The following is a 10712-nucleotide window of genomic DNA, read 5'->3' as shown; positions in this document are numbered from 1 at the left end:
GTTTTGTACTTCCTCTTTGGGATTGGGTAATTTTGGTGACTAGTGTGGATTCTATGTCCGTGAAAGCTTTGCTTTCGGTGTTTCTTACTTCTCCACTAATGCCTTGTGTGTGTTTTTACTAACCTTTTAGATCATACCTTCAGGTGAGAAGAACAGAAAAACCCTCAGCGGGGTTGCTCCTTGCTGCCTGGTGCTGGCTGTGAAGGTCAAAAGAAGTAATTGTCTGCACCGGCCTTGCCTGTACCAAGGTCTTTGGAAAACCCCCGCGGGTTCCTATTGTTGGATGGGAAATTGTGTGGAAAAATGTTTCCACAATCTTAACAATAAGCGTTCTCGGTCTCCTGTAGGTTTTTGTTATTCCTGGTTCTCACCTGCTCAGACTGAGGAAAACATTTGTGGTGCTGTCAACCTGTGTTCTTGACCCTCAGATGATTTTTTTTTTTTTTGTATTTTCAGTATGAATTTGTGTGTTACAAATTTCTGATTTCGCCAATAGCATATGCCACTATATAAATTTGTATCAATAATAAATGACAGCCTGGTTGTCGTTTGTTTGCTTGACTCTGTTCTTTTTCCATTTTTCTTTTCATTAGCAGACACTGCACGGAGCTGGTACATCATTCTGCAACCTGAGCTTGTTTTTTTTTTTTTTTTTTTTTTGTTTTTTTTTTGTTTTTTTTTTTTACAAAAGAGAGAGCAAAACTACTAGTTTTGAATCTGAAACATACTAGCTGTGCTGAGAGCAAGACCACTGAATAAATTCATAGGCTTGGATCTAGCTTTGTCAGAACAAAGAGAAATAATTTAATTCCCATGTGAGTACAGTAGGATGAATGTTGTCATCAATCCTCCCCACCGAAGATCGCTGATACAGGGTGAGCGGGGCTAGGACCTTCTTTGTTGCACAAGCAAAGGATCGCTAAGTGTCTCAAACATCACCCAGGAGATGATCAGATCTCCAAATGAGTTTGCTGGTCTGTGAAAGACACGGTGGCAGAGACAGAATAGGACTGAGTCCAAGCGATTTTGGCATTCTGCAAGCCTGTGCATGTGTGTGCTTTACCCTCTGATAATAGGAAATACTGCCAAGGACAGTGCCCAGCATGGCTCCGTTGGCACATTTGCAAACTCAGCAAGATCTGAAAACTCCGCACACTTTCGTAAAAGCTGAGGAAGGGATGCCACACAAAGCCAGACCCCTAAATCCCCAAAGCCCAGGGGCCCTACTGCTATCTTCAAATCCTCTTAGTGTCCCACTGCCCCATTGTTACCCTTTACCTAACAGCACTCAGCCTTGGAGTGCGTTTCCCTAGAGCACACGAAGAAACCGTTCCAAAAACTGGCTTCTAGACTCTTTAAAGATTGGCTACAACAGTGCTTCTGAGACTTGAAATTTCATGGCCATAAAACTGAGGAATTTTGAGTGGCAGAATATTCATTCCCATTTAGAATTTACAACGTCTCATGGGGAGATTTTTAAAATTGAAAAACCGAGGAGGAAATAATATCTAGACTATGTTACTACGTTCAGCCACATGAAATTGAGGGGGTCTTATAGATCGTGAGAAGTCCGCAATATAGATCTGTATGTGTCTACTTAATAGCAGGATACCAGAACGAATGTCTTTTATAGATACTTTCCCCAAATGAGCTGCAGAGAGCTCTGTCTGACGAAAGCCCATCAGAATAGTGTGCTAACCGCCTTGTCACAGTCTAGGGACAATGTCCAATGAGGTACTGAGTATGTCTGACAAAAAGCAACCAAGTACCGTGACCCCATTATCCTTTCTATCTGGTCCTATAACAAGTCTGGGGCAAGTGCCCTCCATAATTCTGTTTTAAAAATCCAAATGAATACCGGAATTTCAAAGCTTTAAAAGGCAAAACATCATTGGTCTTAGGGTCCCATTACCCTGATTGGATGCTTGTACTGGGTTTACATAACACAACAGAACCACGCTCCAAGCCTTTCTTCAAAGACTGGCAGGAGTTTCATCCTTAGGTCTGTTTTGGTTTAAAGCAATCAGGTTCTAGGACTAGTCAACACACGATAAAAGTTTATTAGGGTCCAGCCTCTGGGACAACTTCCAAAAGTTGTTCAAAACCAGATCTAAGACAGGCCCTCAAACCTCCCACTGAGAAATGTTTCAAAGAACGAAACAATGCTTGCCACCCATAGATCCTGGAAACAGCCAGGCAGCCAGTGGACTGGCTTCATCGTCTGTGATTGGCCATGTGGAGCCACTGAATTGAGAGTAGCTTCAAGTGATCAGCCCCTGCTATTCCCTCCTGCCTTGTTGTGGTTTCCTTCCTGGCCACAGGCCCTGTTGGACAGTCTCTCTTCCGAAGTTTCTGTTTGTATTGGCTCTGAATATTCCCTTCCTTCCCTTGGCCATGTGGAGACAGCAATGATCCCATGCTTTTCCTGGTCCTCAGGGACTTCACGATGCCCAGGGAACATGGCAACATTGCCCATAGGTCTGTATGCACTCTGTGTTAAGATTGTGTTTCATTCCAATGCTCAGGGTGTACTGTCTCTCTTGTGCCTGAACTCGGACAGTCTTTAAACCTGGTGGCACTCAATTACAGGTTGTTTTTATTTTAATGCCAAACACAAACGCTTGAGGTGAAAGCTAGTGTCTGTTTTAAATTTGCCATTCAGGTGAATACTTAACAACTGACTCTCGGAGCTACTGTAAGTCTCACAGCTAGCATTTACAGGCTGTTGTTAGTAAATACTCCATCCTACCACCGTCATTTCTCTAGATAACGAAAGCACAATTTTATACTATATTTCACCACACGCACGTAAGAGGCACCAGTAACCACAGGAGCACAGCAACATTAGCAAGTGATGTCTTTTCAGTATCTTCTTATTTCCAGGGCTAGGGTTCGAACCAGTCCCAGCACTATTTTGACTATGTTCCCTCTGTTTTTAACTCACTGCATTCGATTGTTAGCTACTCGAGGTTCCGCTTACAGTTTAAAATAGCTTTTAGTAATTCTTTGAGAATTTCACATATGGTCTTTTGATCATGTTTACCTCCCCTTCCCCAACAGATCCACCCCACCCCACTCCATAACCACCCGACTTTGTGACGTCTTTGTTCTTTTTTATATCTATCAAATTCTATTTTGTTCTGCTATACGTTCTCAAATGTTCTCAATGTACTATGGAGCCAGATTCTTTTGTTTAAGTTTTTCTTTTTTAATAATTCTGGGGGTTTTGTTCCTTAAGATTTATTTTTATTTTATGTATGTGAATATTCCGTCATTGTCTTCCGACATACCAGAAGAGGGCATCAGACCCCTTTACAGATGGTTGTGAGTCACCATGTGGTTGCTGGGAACTGAACTCAGGACCTCTGGAAGAGCAGCCAGTGCTCTTAACCTCTGAGCCATCTCTCCAGCCCAAGGTGGCAGATTCTTTAAGAAAACTGACTCCCTCTTTCCCTGAAGCTGTCCCTCAGCTACCACGAGCTCCCCAGCCAGAAGTGAAACCTTGCCTGCTTTCCCTCTCTGTGCTGGATTTCTGCCTTGTGTGAGCTAACACGGGTCTTGTGCACGCTGTCATAGCTGCTGTGAACGCATACGTGCAGCTGCCTTGTATTCAGAAAGCACTCTTTCACTGTTCTCATCCACCACCTCTGGCTTTTGCACTCTCATGCTCTCTTTTCTGCAATGATTCCCCGAGCCTTGGGAGGAGAGGGGGTGATATAGACACCCATAGGAGGGCCGAGCATTCCACAACCTCTGGTTCTCTGCATCTTTACCAGGTGAGTCATTGTGTTGATCAGGACCCACTGCACAGAGAAGTTTCACTAATGAGGTTGAAAAATGCACTAACCTGTGAGTATGTGATGGTTTGAGAATGGCCCACATAGGGTCATGTGTTTGAATACCTGGCCCGCAGCTGGTGGAACTGCTTGGGAAGGATTAAGTGGTATATGGCCTTGTTGGAGGAGATGTGTCACTAGGGGAAGGCTTTGAGGTTTCAAAAGCCCATTTCCAGTGTCTCTCTGCCTCATGGGTATGACCAGGATGTGAGCTCTAGGTTACTGCTCCAGCACCATGCCAATCTGCCTGCTGCCTGCCTGCCTGCTGCCATGCTCCCCACCATGATAGGCCTGGACTCTAACCCTATGGAGCTTTAAGTTCCAAATAAATGCTTCCAATAAATGGCTTTAGCCATGGTGTCTTATAGCAATAGAACATTAACTAAGGCAAGATATAGCAATAAATCATTAGGAATTGGTTTAATACTATGTCTCCTTAGCAGACAGAGTAGTATATTAGGTTCCCTCCTAACGTCTATGACCTGTGTAGCCACACAATTTTGGCCCTGATAACACGGGTTCCATCCTGTGAGCCGGTCTCAAATTCAATTGAAAAAGAAGTGGTTGGTTGCCCTCATGACATTCATACCACAGTTACAGTAGTGGATGTGTCAGGCTGGTCTTTATTGTAGCTCATAGGGTTCAGAGATTGGTATGGAGATAGCCGACATTGAAAACTTTATTTAAAACCCTCATGAACAGCTATTACTAATCCAGTTTGCAGCCTGCCACTGTACTGCCACTACAGAAATAAACAAAGAAACAAACAAACAGAAACAAAGACAGCTGACTACAGCATAAGTTTCCTAGACTATAAATATATACATATGTATATGTAAATGAAGTCACCCAATAGGAAGACAGTGTGTCTATTAGTACAGGCTACCCAATAAAGAAAACAGTGTGTCTATTAGTACAGGCTACCCAATAAGAACACAGTGTGTTTATTAGTACAGGCTACCCAACAAGAAGACAATGTGTCTACTAGTAGTACAGACTACCCAATAAGAACACAATGTGTCTATTAGTACAGGCTACCCAATAAGAAGACAGTGTGTCTATTAGTACAGGCTATCCAATAAGAACACAATGTGTCTATTACTACAGACTACCCAATAAGAACACAATGTGTCTATTACTACAGACTACCCAATAAGAACACAATGTGTCTATTAGTGCAGACTAGCAAATATAAAGGTCAGTGTCAGAAATGGGTCACCTCTTTTGGAATTGTTGGCCAATGAGGTCCCAAACATTACAAGCTATCTGCCATGGCTCTTGGCTCCCTCCAGTACTTAATTAATAAAACCCTATTGCTGAACACACCACAGGTGTGAATCACAGAACACAGAAAAGTCACACTGGTACTGACCTGGAAGCCTCGTCCCTCCTGGTGGCTTTCATGGTACCCAGAGGTATCATGCATGCTTTCAGAGGAGGAAGGTAGTCATCAATCTTAGACTTTTGAAATGGAGTTTCCCCTGTAGCTCAGGTTAGTCTTAGACTTTAGGCTCACGCCATCCTTCTGCTTTGACTTCCCTAATATAGGAGACAATGAGCACATACCATTGTGCCAGGCAACAATTCAACTCCATTTATCTTTAATAATTGCTGTGTTTAATAACTAACTATGACAGTCCTGGAACCTAGCCATTGACTTTATATACTCCCAATGTATAATAGCACAGAATAAATACTCTCAATAAAAAAAAGAGAGGAATTAGGTTATAGCAAGACAGGATCAGACTAAAGCAAGAGAGAAACCCAACATGGCAAATACCAAACAAACCCTCCAACTCTATCTGATGTTTGGAGATCGTGATGGAACCATCTTGAGCCTAGAGAGCGCCACCTCTCTAGATGTACTGCCTGTAACACACATTGCCTTTCTCTCTGGCCAGCTCTCTTGTGTTTCCGAAGCTTTTCCAAGTGGGTGTGCCCGTACACCAGCATCAGCAACATCCTGGAGTAGCCACAGCAACTCAGGCTTCACCTAGGCAGCTTCACACAGTGGCTCCCAGCACTTTTTCGAGGGACTCTGACCTCATCACGCATTACCTGAGCCCAGAAGCTCCCAGGAATCATGGCACAAGACTTGTACGACCCCTTCAGCCTTGCATCTTTCATGCCTGCAAAACTAGTACCACATGGTGACTCTGACGAATCCTGCTGCCAGGTCAAGACAGAGACTGGCACATTTCGGCACTGACCTTTGCTTACTCCCAGGGAAATAACTTCCTGATGTCATTAGTATTTTGGTGGGGAATCCTTCCAGAGGTAGCTTCAATACAGGCTCTCTCTCCCTGTAGACCCGGACGTGCATACTCTACAGTAGACATTACACAGCCTGAATGTTAACCTGCCTTAAACCTTCCCCCACTAAACACATCAGCCCTTTACTTTTAACCCGACCTTGCTCAACTTTTAGGGAACACGACAACCGAAAGCAGCCAGATTCTTTGTCAGAGTATCACACGAATGTTGCCTAGCCCAGTACCTTATAAAGTCCTTGGTCCCCTCCGAAGTCCCACGAGCAGGATTTTACTTCTCACCCTTCTCTTAGCTTCCTCTTCTGAGTTCCCATCACAGTGGTCCCATAAATTCTCCTCACAGAACTCTAGGACTTTTGCAGCCTCCAGCTGCAAACTCTTTTATAGCAAAACAGTTCCAAAAGTCTAAGGAGCAACCACACGGTCAGGGTTCCCTCAGGAGGGACACCAGTCTTGGCACTACTGTTGATGTTAGTCCCTTTTCTAATTGTGATAACAATGCCTGACAGGAGGTGACCTAAGGGCAAGGACTACAGGGATCACTTTGGCTCTGTTACAGCTGCAGTCCTGCAGCAGAAGGGAGCTCTTATTTCTGCTCAGCCTGCTTTTCACTCGGTCTTGTACCTCAGCGCATGGGATGGTGTTGATCTCCATTTAAGGAGGATTGTCCCACTTCAGTTAACCTGATCTAAATGTCCTCTCAAAGATAAGCCCAGAGGCTTATTCTTAGGTGACTAATCTAGATCCTGTCAAACTGACAAGCAGTATCAACCATCATAGCCGAGTTTTAGATTCCTTGCCTGGCAGACACAAGTGGAAGGCATGCAGACTTCACATGTATCCCTTGTTCTTACATGTATGACATCTCTCATTATCAACATACCCCAACAAACTGGCATATTTCACATTAACTTATTTTTTTTTTACCCAGAATCCATAGTTTTCTTAAGGTTTAGTCTTGGCACCATATAGTCCATGTGTATAATGTCATTTATCCATCATTAGAGTCACACTGCATGATTTTACTGCTTTAAAAATCCTCTGTTCTACCTACACACACCCTTCTCCTCCACAGTTCTTCACAACCACTAGTCTTTTCCGTGTCTCCAGTTTTATCTTTTCCAGAATGTCTCAGAGTAGGAACCACACCCTTTTTAAGCTGGCTTTTTCACCCGGCAATATACATTTTAGTTGCCTTTACGGCTTGATTGCTCACCTGAATAAAATTCCAATACATGATGTCCCACCGTTTACTGTCCATCCACCCACTGAAGCATGTCTCGGTTGCTTTCACATTCCCGAAATTATGAACAAAGCTGGTACTAACATCCATGTGTAGTCGTTAGCGAACGCTTAGGCTCTGTGGTATTTGGACAACCAGCAATAAGTGCAACTCCTGGATTGAATAATAAAAGTATATTTAGTTTTGTAAGAACCAACGAAATTACCTTCCCTATGGCTGGATCACTTTCTTACCTTCACCAGCAATCTGTTCCATCTAGTCAAGATTGTTAGCGACACTATGACCGTGGCCATTTGATTTAAGTTTTCAAACCTGACCAGACCACCTACAGGGATCAGTGGGTAAAGACACCTGCCACTAAAGCCATCTGAATTCACATGACACTGTGACACTATGCCTTGAACACACACACACACACACACACACACACGCACACACACACACACACACAATCTGAGCTTTCATACCATTGCATGCACACACACACACACACACACACACACACACACACACACTCACGCAGCATCTGAGCTCACACATCATGGTATAGACACAGCTTACCCCCACTCCCAATCTGAGCCCACATCTGAGTTCCCATGCCATTAAACATTCCACACACAAAAGCATACACGCACACACGAATATGCACGCATAGGCACATATACAGACATAAATGAATAAAAAAATTGAAGGGCTAATAAATAGTATTTTACAGTACTGCTACATCAATATTTGAAACTAATGTAAAATAGTATATGAGAAAAGCAATAACTATGCCCCAATACAGAAAGCATAAGATTTTCGATTCAGTTCTGTACTGAGGAAGAGTAACATCAGGGCTGGTCTGCCGACCACTGTCCACTTACTTGACTCATGGGTCCATCACCTGCTCACTCAGTTTATCTACACTTGTTTCCTCTTCTGTACTCCTTTATGTTTTGTTGGTGGTGGTGATGATGAAGGTGATGATGAGGGTAGTGGTGATGGTGATGGTGGTGATGCTGGAGGTTGTGGTGGTGATGATGGTAGTGGTGGTGGTGATGCTGGTGATGGAGGTGGTTGTGGTGATGCTGGTGATGGAGTTGGTTGTGGTGCTGGTGGCAGTGGTCGTGGTGTATATATGCATATGTGTCTGTTGAGTGTGACTGAGCATGCAGAGAGCAGAGCAGTATGTCTTCCAGTATACTGCCTTATTCCCTTGCTATGGAGTCTCCCATGGAACCAGAAACTTACCCTTTTGGTTAACTTGGTTTGCCCGCCAGCTCCAAAACACGAATTAATACCAAACTTTACATGGGTCCTGGGGATTCAAACATGGGTCCTGACCTTGTGCTTGCATTCCAGAACTTTTTACCCTCAGGGTCATTTCCCTAGCCCTCCTCTTCCTCAGGCTCTAATAAAAACTGCAGTGTCCTAAAAACAACTTGAAGAAAATAAAAGTAAACAGATGAGTGTAATCCACTAACTTCAATGTCTGGGAAACGGTGACTTTTCCCCCTACCTTCTTCCACAGGTAGGAGAATATGGCTGCCCCGAAAATAAGTGGATGTCTTGGGTTTCTATTGCTGGGATAAAACACCGTGGGAAAAGCAACTTGAGGAGGAACCAGTTTGTTTCAGTTTATGATTCCTCAACACTCCCCACCACTGAAAGAAGTCAGGGCAGGGAACTTAGAACCGAACCGGAAGCAGGAGCTCACACAGAGGCCAAGGGAAGAATGCTAATTCCTATCTTGCTTTCCAGGAGTCTACTTCCTTAAAGGCCTCCAGGGCCAGCAGCCCAGGGGTAGCACCACCCACAATGGCCTGGGCCCTCCCACCTCAATCACTAATTAAGAAAACAACGCCTTAAAGACTTGCCTACAAGCCCATTTTAAGGAGTCATTTTATCAGTTGAGGTTCTCTGCTTTCAAATGACTCTAGTTTGTGGGGAGATGACACAAAACCGACCGTTTTAGTGGGACTTTAATGTTTGTCTTCCTTGACTTACCTGTGGTTCCGAATGGCTCTAAAACACTCTGGTGCTTCTCTAAGTTCCAATCTTCCCTTTAGAGACAACAGACCTGTCAGAGAGACCGAGAGACCCCCCAAGCTCCTGCGCTCGAAGTCTAGCTCCACCATTCTTTCTGTGTGACTTGACCTCCCTTGCCTCTGTGCCTCCTTACTTGTAAAATGAGGATCAGCGAGTACAACCGCATCTGCCTTGTAGCATGGTTATCATGTGGAATTTTGAATGGTGCCTGGCACGAAGGGCCCCCTAGATAAGCAAGTGTTACTTATTGTAGGTACCTATGAGGACTGTCAACTAATTCTGAATGCACGGTGTCCAGGAAATGAGCACTGAAGGCAAGGCGGGGGTGGGATCGGGGTGGGGGTGGGGGAGTTGGGAAAAAAAAGACGATTGAGGAAAGAGTTTGGGTTTGCAGGAAGGATCCATGGAGGGTGGGGGAGGGCGTGGAGGAGACGGGAAGGGGAAGGCTGATGGGTGGGTCCCAGCTGGAGCACAGATTCCAGATCGAAGAGCCACTTGGTAGCTGGTCCTGGGCGGTCCGTGAGTAGAAACAGGGGGAGGGGCTGAGGAAGGGTGCGGTCGCGGTCTGGGTTGCGGTCCAGGCTAGCCAGGAGATACCGCCGAGCGCTCACCTTCTCAGAGCTTCTCCTCGGGCTTCGCTGCCGCCCTAAAGGTAAGTTTCCCACGCCCGCCCGGCCGCACGGACGGAACAGCAGGTCCCCGCGAGGTCCCCAAGTCTATAAGCCCTGCTGGATGCCCACACCGTCCTGTGCCCTTCCCTCCCCTGCCCCAAGCCCTCTTCCCTTCTATCTAAATAGGAGATCAGACCCGGGGAGCGCAAGGGCCATGCTGAGGAAGTTACCAAACTTGGGGTCTTGAGGCGCAAGTTCACATCCAGGGGCCCCTCATTCCTACAGGTCTTGGAAACATTTAAAAGAAGGGATAGGGGAGGGTCTCATGACCCTGCTCAGAGTTCTGTTATGCGAACTTTCCCCCTACAGCTCCCAGCAGTTCTTTCTCCCTTCCAGGTGTACTTTTTAGTTTCACATTATATAGGCAGGAGAAAGATGAATCAGGGTGCTGAACTTTGAGAGTTGGAGAACTTCGGTTTTCTCTAGAAAACGACACCGTTTTCTTTGATTACCACAGAATTCTATTCACTAGGCATGACTCACCTCCCCCGGCTCATGAGTCAGCAGGTGAGTTATCTAGGTATGTGTTTTGTGTTGCAAATTCCCATATATAGACGGTCTGGGTCCCGGGACCATAGAAAGTTGAGCAGCTGGGGCAAAATTCTTCCCCAGGAGGTGTGTTCAAGAGAAGATGTTCGGCCCCTGAAAGAGCTTCCGTTTC

This window comes from Rattus rattus, chromosome 11 (assembly GCF_011064425.1).
Source record: "Rattus rattus isolate New Zealand chromosome 11, Rrattus_CSIRO_v1, whole genome shotgun sequence".
Classification (NCBI taxonomy): Eukaryota; Metazoa; Chordata; class Mammalia; order Rodentia; family Muridae; genus Rattus; species Rattus rattus.
Note: the sequence above shows the minus strand (reverse complement) of the source record.